Source organism: Somniosus microcephalus, chromosome 1 (assembly GCF_052327205.1).
Source record: "Somniosus microcephalus isolate GS21.2 chromosome 1, FLI_Smic_1.0, whole genome shotgun sequence".
NCBI classification, from domain to species: Eukaryota; Metazoa; Chordata; class Chondrichthyes; order Squaliformes; family Somniosidae; genus Somniosus; species Somniosus microcephalus.
This window is the reverse complement of record NC_140987.1, coordinates 423,148,329-423,155,739: the sequence shown is the minus strand read 5'-3', so window position 1 is coordinate 423,155,739 and position 7,411 is coordinate 423,148,329. Positions and strand designations below refer to the sequence as shown.

Below are 7,411 nucleotides of genomic sequence, written 5' to 3'. Positions count from 1 at the left end.
TGGGAATGTTTGGAGATGGGTTTTTTGGGGAACGGGAATGTTAGGGAATGGGTTTGTTGGGGAAATGGAATGTTGGGGGATGGGTTTTTGGGGAATGGGAATGGTTTTGTTGGGGAATGGGAATGTTTGGAGATGGGTTTTTTGGGGAACGGGAATGTTGGGGAATGGGTTTGTTGGGGAAATGGAATGTTGGGGGATGGGTTTTTGGGGAATGGGTTTGCTGGAGAATGGGAATGTTTGGAGATGGTTTTTTTGGGGAACGGGAATGTTGGGGGATGGGTTTTTGGGGAACGGGAATGTTGGGGGATGCATTTTTGGGGAATGGGGATGGGTTTGTTGAGGGACTGAGGCCCAGGAGAGGGAGCCACAGACATTAACCGTGCTTAAGCAATCCTAATCGTCAATCAATCACCAACTTCTCCAAACAATTTCCTCATTACACGCTGTTTTATGTAGAACTATTTTAAAATTAAAAAAAACTCGCCTCAAAAAAATGTTATCCGGAAATGTGAACAAAAATACAACTCTTGATATTGAAGACAGACTTTAATGCCGTAAATTAATGTTCCTCTTTTTCTTAAAGATGTTTGTTGCGGATTTTCCTTTCTGAGTGACCGACCGCGCGATTCTTTTCGAGCCAAATGCTCCAAGATTGTTCATTTTTTCCAGAATTCACAAAACAATGAAATGAAAGTAGGAGCGCGCGGAGCAGAGAGGATTTTTTGAATGGTTCCGGTCCTGACACTGTAACTGCCCCAATGCTTGTCAAACGGGTACAGCGAACCGCCTCCTAGCTGTCAATCAAACCCTGTACCGCCCCCTCCCTTCCTACAGCCGTCAATCAAACACATGACCCGCCCCCACACAATAGCCGTCAATCAAACGTATGGCCCCGCCCCTTCCCTTACCGTAACCGTCAATTAAACACAGCCCCGCCCCTCCCTCGCTAAAGCTGTCAATCAAACGCATGGCCCCGCCCCTCCCTCACCATAGCGGTCAATCAAACGCATGGCTCCGCCCCTCCCTCACCATAGTTGTCAATCAAACGCATGGCCCCGCCCCTCCCTCCCTATTGCTGTCAATCAGAAACTGTACCGCCCCCTTCAGGAGCGCCGTCAATCAGACACAAGGCCCCGCCCCTTCCCCCTGTCAATCAGACGGAGCGCCCAGTTTGCAGCGGTAGTTGGAAAGCGAGGTATCTGATCCGAGTGGAACGGCCGACTTCTGGAGCTGGGTGCTGCTGATATTTTTTTGCAGCCGTGGCGCAGGTATTTCTGCACTTTTTGTTATCAATTTATGTCATAAACGGCCTCCAGGAATTAGAAATTCACTTCTCCGTTTGCGTCATTAATTGCAGTTGCAGTTTTCATTTGGGGATGGGAAATGATTGCCCGGCTTGTTTTGTGTGTGTAGGTCTCTGAGCCTCACGCAGGATGGCTGAATGTAATAATGGCGGACTCGCGCAAAATCTGAGGGAACAAAAAAAAATCCGCGAGGTGTGCTCCGGTCGAATCGAAAGGGGGGTAAAAAAAATCAGTTTAATGTGTTATTTTTAAATAATCCTTGGGATCCATCTGTACAGCTGGTTTTGTGTGCAACAAATGGCTCCTGTTTGGGAGTGGAAATATATACTAACGTGTAAATGTATGATGCATTTTGTGTAGGTCCCGATAGTTTTTCTGTGCCGTTTGTTTGGGTAGAATTTTTTTTTAGGAGGAGAGTTGCATTCAAATTAAAAAAAAAAAAATCCAACCTGCTGGATAGTCAAGGGCATTCGGTGTGTATATTTTTATTTGGTATTTTTAATCCTTCCCTTCCAAGCCGTTGCATTGCAAACATTTTTTTTTTTTGGGGGGGGGGGAAGGTGGGGGCAAAAAGAAAATGTTTTATTGTACAAAACATCCAGGGCGACTTTTATTTATTATTTTTGTGTTAAATGTGAGGCGATGGTGGCGGTTGGAGACGTCTCGCCCAGTCAGACGGTAGTTTTTGGAAGAAGGGGGGGGGGGTTGGAATTGGTGGGAGAGTGAGCTCGTGTTGAGAGGGAGGAGGAGGAGGAGGAGGAGGAAGGCAGGGAGGGAGAGAGAGGTTCAGACGGTCCGTTCCGTTGTGTGTGGCAGGCGCGGAATCCGGTCCGGGATTGTGGAACGACCCGCGCCTTCTACCCCCGGAGCGTCTCGTGAGCCCTGGCGGCTGCTGCATTCCAGGCGGCGGCAGCCAATCACAGCAGAGCCTGGGCAGCGCAGGCTCTCTGCCTAAAGCGTGGGGGGCGCCTGCTTTAGTTGGTGCTGGTCGGCTCCCCGCAGCAAATCAAGCAGCAGCGGAGGGAGGCCGTACATGGAACTGCACAGCCCCAGGAGCAAATGCTGCAGGGTTCGCATTGTTGAGTAAATACTTTGCTTTAAAAAAAAAATCACTTTTATTTTTGGTCGCCCCCAGCACCTTTTTAGACACTAACGTTCGATTGCACATTGTTCTACAGGTGCTGGCTGCTCTCTCTCTCTCTCTCATACTTCGCCTTATTCTTTATGCGTTAGCCCAGTGAGTTTGGGGGAGGGTGAGGGGTGGAATTGTCGAGGCGAAATGCATTGCAGCCAAGCCCAATAATGTCCTCGCCTCTGACATCTAGCCCAATAAGTATTTTGCAGCGGGTGAGGGTCAATCGTGGTTAGGAGCTTTTTGTACTGACTATTCTCTGGCAGAATAAAACCTGGACACACTGTTTCTGTGGAGAGTGCAAGCTGAGATCAACATCGAGGAGGGAACAGAGTTTGGACCTTCCTGATCGACATGGCTTGGTACCCCACACTGGGGTGTATTCACCCACAGCTAACCCCAAAAAGAATATTTAGAATGCTGTACTAGATTGGGAGAATTTTTTGTCTCCCATTCTCTTAATTTCTTCACATAAACTAGTATATTGCACAGTCCTCATCTTACTATAATGACATTTATTTGCTAGGGCAGAGGGGCAGCTCTTGTTTGTACCATGTTGTTGTGGAGTGTGCGTTTTGCTCGCCCATAATTCATGATCTCTCCTTGGGGGGGGGTTGGGGTTGAAAAATAAGGTGCTGTCCTTCAGTGCACTTTGTCTTATACTGGCTGGAAGAGTGATAGAAGTTGGTGAACTACTTGTGCCCTTGGCCAGCAATGATGCAGTGGAGCGGTAAAAGGAAGACAGTTATAGAAAATTGTTAGTGTTTCTGATCCATGGTAAGGTGGCACGTTTGTCACAGTCACTGAACCTCAGCTGAGCACCTTAATGTGGCTTCTGAGGTATCCAGATATTTGTGTAGTCTGATGACATTCCCATGTGTATGCGCAACCTATGAATGGAAATCTTACCCAATTGGCAATTATTATTCGCTTTAACTTAAACATTCTGATTGAGGAATGTTTGTCTTTACACCAACATTTAAAATATTGTCATTGTCTGCTACATTGCAGGATTGTGCCTTTTTTGGCATACGGGCAAATTTCTTAAGGTTTTTTTTTTTAGTTGAGGTGTGTTAATATTGGGAAATTGAAAACTTTCCCATTTTAATCACCTGGAGTCAGCGTCAGGCACGTTCAAAAGTAGGGTTTGACTTAGTTGCAGCCTCGGAAAAGCACCTCGATTACACGAGTGTGACACTTTTCACACTAGATATCCTATTGCCTGTTTGGTTGTCGCTCGAGCAGTTTAGTGGTGTAGGGCGCTGCCCACTATGAGTTGGATTGAGACTGCCCAAACTCATTTCACATACTCTGCTCGATGGAGGACAGGTAGTATTTGTGTTGTCAGCATTGGTTGGATTCAGATCTACGTCCAAGAAGTAAAAGGCCAGTATGCTGACCCATTCTGCCACCCTGTTCTCTCCAACTTAATTCAGCACTAAACGGAGATTTTAAAAAAAAGTTGTTTTTGAATGTGCTAAAAGTTCTGTCTCAATGTTGTTGGAGGTTGAACTTCAGTTGTAATGACTGAGGCATTAATAGAAAAGTAGTCCCAGTCCCTGCAGCTGAATATTAACAATTTTTTTTGTTCCCAAGTTGTAGGTATTGCCTATCCCTTCGGGGAATAAGTGATTTTTCATCTTTTGGAACTTGGTTTTGAATCCGGCTCAGACTGACGTGAAGAAAACAATCTCTTGACTTTTAAAGGCTCTGTGAGTTAAGTTTGTGTAGTTTTTAATCTAGTTCTTAATGACCTTGTTGAGGTAGAGTAGCGAGAATGTTGTCGACTGTTTAGCTATTTTGTATCTCCCCTGGGAGTGCTTGGTGCTGACATTTTGAGGGAGGAATGTCTCAAATGGGGAAAATGTTCTATTTCCCATCACTAATGTTCCTCACTTGGAGACAGAAATATCAGTGGTTCTAAATCGTATGTTTTGCTTTGTACTTTGGTTTTAGTTGCACTGTTAATTTTGTCTGCATGGTGAAAGTGGAATAATTTTCTGAAAAGCTACATCATTTTAGATCAGATTAGTACTTGGAAAACCAAGCTTATAAAAGCTAAGATTGCTGCAGTGGTGCAGCTCACTCGTGCACCACTGGGTTATTGCATGAGTGGTTAAGGATGGATTCGCCCATGTACCTCCCAGATACTGAGTTTCTGATATTCTCTGTTTTCAATTTTTGCGGGCTAAATAAAGGTTTGTAGTTTACTCAGAGGGCGGGAAAATGAAAGGTCAGGTTCCATGTTGTGTACAGCTAATGATAACAGTAATATGGTTAGAGGTGTGGGAGCAGGTTACTTACCTGCTTGTACGTGATGAGATTTGAGTACAACCACATAAAGCTTATTTGTTTGAGGCTGTCAAATGTTTGTTGAAAAATAATACCCAATATGCAGTGGTGTGGCTAGTTGCATTTAGTGTATTGCTATTCATTCATCACCTCAAACTGATCTCACTGTACTAAACAATACTTCTCCCCATGTTGTATGACTTGAAATGTTCACACTAAGCACAATCCATGTTTGAGTCAACAGATTTTGCGTGGTGGATAAAGCCATAGTGGATTTGGAAATAAGGTGATTGTGTTGATCAATTGACGAGAATTAATCTGGCCACTTTATCTGATCATTGAACTCTTGGTTCAGTCCAGTAAATATGTAGTTGTCCTTACTGTCACTTGCATTCTGGTTGTTGCTAGTTGGCAAATATCTGGTTTACCCGGCCTTCTGGGCCTTCTGGGAGTTATCAAGCAGCATGTCAAAAGTAGCACAACTGTTGTTTGGACTCTGAAATTTATGATGTGTTGCCAGTTTATACGGTAGGTGGTATTAAGGTCAAAAGCCTATAATATTGTAGTTAAGTATCAGAATTACAGCAGCCCAAAAGTCTGGAAGGGCAAACGCTAATTGTACTGGTGGGTGTTTTTCAAAGGACCTAGTAAGAAAGCTTCAAACACAATTTACGCTTTACTGAAATCTTAGTGATGGCAACAATAGGAACATAGGAACAGGAGTAGGCCATTTAGCCCCTCAAGCCTGTTCCACCAATCAGTGAGATCATGACTGATCTGCAACCTAACTCAATATACCGGCCTTTGCCCATATCCCTTAATACTTTTAGTTAACAGAAATCTATCGATCTCAGATTTAAAATTAACAATTGGTCTAGCAGCTAAATGTAGGCAAATGTGAGATCATCCACTTTGGACCTAAACAAGGACAGAGCAGGGCACTTTCTAAACGGTGAAAAGCTGAAAACAGTGGAGGTCCAAAGAGACTTGGGGGGTCCAGGTTCATAGATTAAAATGTCATGGACAGGTGCAGGAAATAATCAAAAAGGCGAATGGAATGCTGGCCTTTATATCTCGAGGACTAGAATACAAGGGGGTAGAAGTTATGCTGCAGCTGTACAAAACCCTGGTTAGATCACACCTGGAGTACTGTGAGCAGTTTGCAGAAGAGAGTTCTAAACTTCTGCCACCCTTTGTGTGTAGAAGTGTTTCTAATTTCATTCCTAAAAGGTCTGGCTCAAAATTTTAGACTAAGCCCCCTAGTCTGAGATTCCCCAACCAGCAGAAATATCTGTTCCCTTGAATATCTGAAAACTTAGATCCAATCACCCCTTAACCTTCTAAATTCTGGGGAATGCAACCCTAATTTGTGTAATATCTCCTCATAATTTAATCCTTGGAGTCTGGGTATCATTCTGGTAAACCAATGCTGCACTCCCTCCAAAGCCAATGTATGTTTCCTAAGGCGTGGTGCCCAGAACTGCTTACAGTACTCCAGGTGTGATCTAACCAGGGTTTTGTACAGCTGCAGCATAACTTCTACCCCCTTGTATTCTAGTCCTCTCGATATAAAGGCCAGCATTCCATTCGCCTTTTTGATTATTTCCTGCACCTGTTCATGACATTTTAATCTATGTACCTGGACCCCCAAGTCTCTTTGGACCTCCACGGTTTTCAGCTTTTCACCGTTTAGAAAGTGCCCTGCTCTATCCTTTTTTAGGTCCAAAGTGGATGACCTTGCATTTGCCTACATTTAGCTGCTAGATTTTCTGAGAAATGTTCTACATCTCTGGTGTACTGATTCTGAAAGTGAATGGATTTGTCATCCTTGTGGAAACTGGGTCAGACTAAGGAGTTTCTTTATTTTTAGTGGGTAGAGCTAGATGGGAGGAATGGAGTTTAGAGCTCCCTTAGAATGTTCCTAGTATTGCCATCACGAAGATGAATTTGTTGGGAGAGCAGAAGAATTTGGTTGTCTCGAGACTGGAAGATCCACATTATAGCTCAGTAGAGCAGAGCAAAATGTTTTCTAATATATTAAAGTTGAAACAAAGCTGCATTAGTGAAGCTATAATGTGGACCTTTCAGTGTCAAGATCACCAAATTCTTCTGCCCTCCTAACATTCATTCTAAGGGAGCTCTAAACTCCAGTGCTCTCATCCAAACAACCTATCTAGCCCTACCCATTTAAAAATAAAGGAACTCGTCAGTCTGACCCAGTTTCCACAATGATGGCAAATTTAAATAGGATTAAGAATCTGAAAATGGAGCAGCCAGGCCGGTGATGTTCACCCGAGGGTCCTCGGGACGATGGGGCACATGCTGTGTGAGCCCCTGGCCTGTATCTTTAATAACTCACTGCACTCTGGGACCGTTCCTGTAGACTGGGAAGAGGCTAATGTAGTCCACATCTTTAGAAAAGGTCACAAGATGGACCTGGGTAACTATAGGCCCATTAGTTTTACCTCAGTAATGGGAAAGATGCTCGAGGGAATCATTAGTGATGCAATATATGATTATTACTTGGATAAAGAGGGACATGTTGGGGATGCTCAACATGGCTTCATAAAAAGGTCTTACAAATTTGATATTTTTTGAAGAAGTCACCAAGATGGTGGATGGGGGAAGTCCAGTAGACATTGTCAACTTAGACTTCCAAAAAACTTTTGATAAGTTACCACGT

The 7,411-nt window shown here is 43.9% G+C and overlaps 1 protein-coding gene across 5 annotated transcripts in view; it reads left to right on the top strand.

Moving 5' to 3' along the window:
* Nucleotides 1-1,166: 1,166 nt before the first annotated feature.
* LOC147125243 (zinc finger MYM-type protein 3-like) overlaps nucleotides 1,167-7,411 on the top strand; it is a 141,488-nt gene continuing 135,243 nt past the window's right edge. For 3 of the 5 annotated variants that reach the window (XM_085999873.1, XM_085999880.1, XM_085999854.1), the window contains exons 1-2: nucleotides 1,167-1,268; nucleotides 4,033-4,148. The gene's annotated coding sequence lies outside the window, so the exon portion shown is untranslated. Of the gene's footprint in view, nucleotides 1,269-2,289; nucleotides 2,388-4,032; nucleotides 4,149-7,411 lie in introns of those variants that run through there. The other 2 variants (XM_085999864.1, XM_085999875.1) reach the window with 2 other exon arrangements.